We start from the raw sequence: 385 nt of genomic DNA, 5'->3' as shown, positions 1-385 counted from the left end.
GCATATTTACTATTTTGTCCTCCACTTGCCATGTCAACTTGGCGGGAATCTAACCAGCACTAACCAATAATAACTAACACTGATCCCTCTTTCATATCTAATATAGTCTCATGCTCATATATTAACGTATTTTCTCTAATAAATTCGTCTGCACATCTTTTTAGTCACTTGAAAAAAAAAAGGTAATTATTCAACATAGAATTTGAAATATTAACTTTATCTATTGTACTTCTTGTAATATTTTTTTGGTGTAATGCTAATTAATTAGACATAATAATAAATTAATAAAATTACTGGTAGAGTGGTAGAGATTTATTATAAAATTTTTAAGCATAACTAAAATTTTATTTTTAGATAAATCATTAATTAGAATAAAAAGTCCAAC

The sequence above is a fragment of the Arachis ipaensis genome, chromosome B04, assembly GCF_000816755.2.
Source record: "Arachis ipaensis cultivar K30076 chromosome B04, Araip1.1, whole genome shotgun sequence".
NCBI classification, from domain to species: domain Eukaryota; kingdom Viridiplantae; phylum Streptophyta; class Magnoliopsida; order Fabales; family Fabaceae; genus Arachis; species Arachis ipaensis.
Note: the sequence above shows the minus strand (reverse complement) of the source record.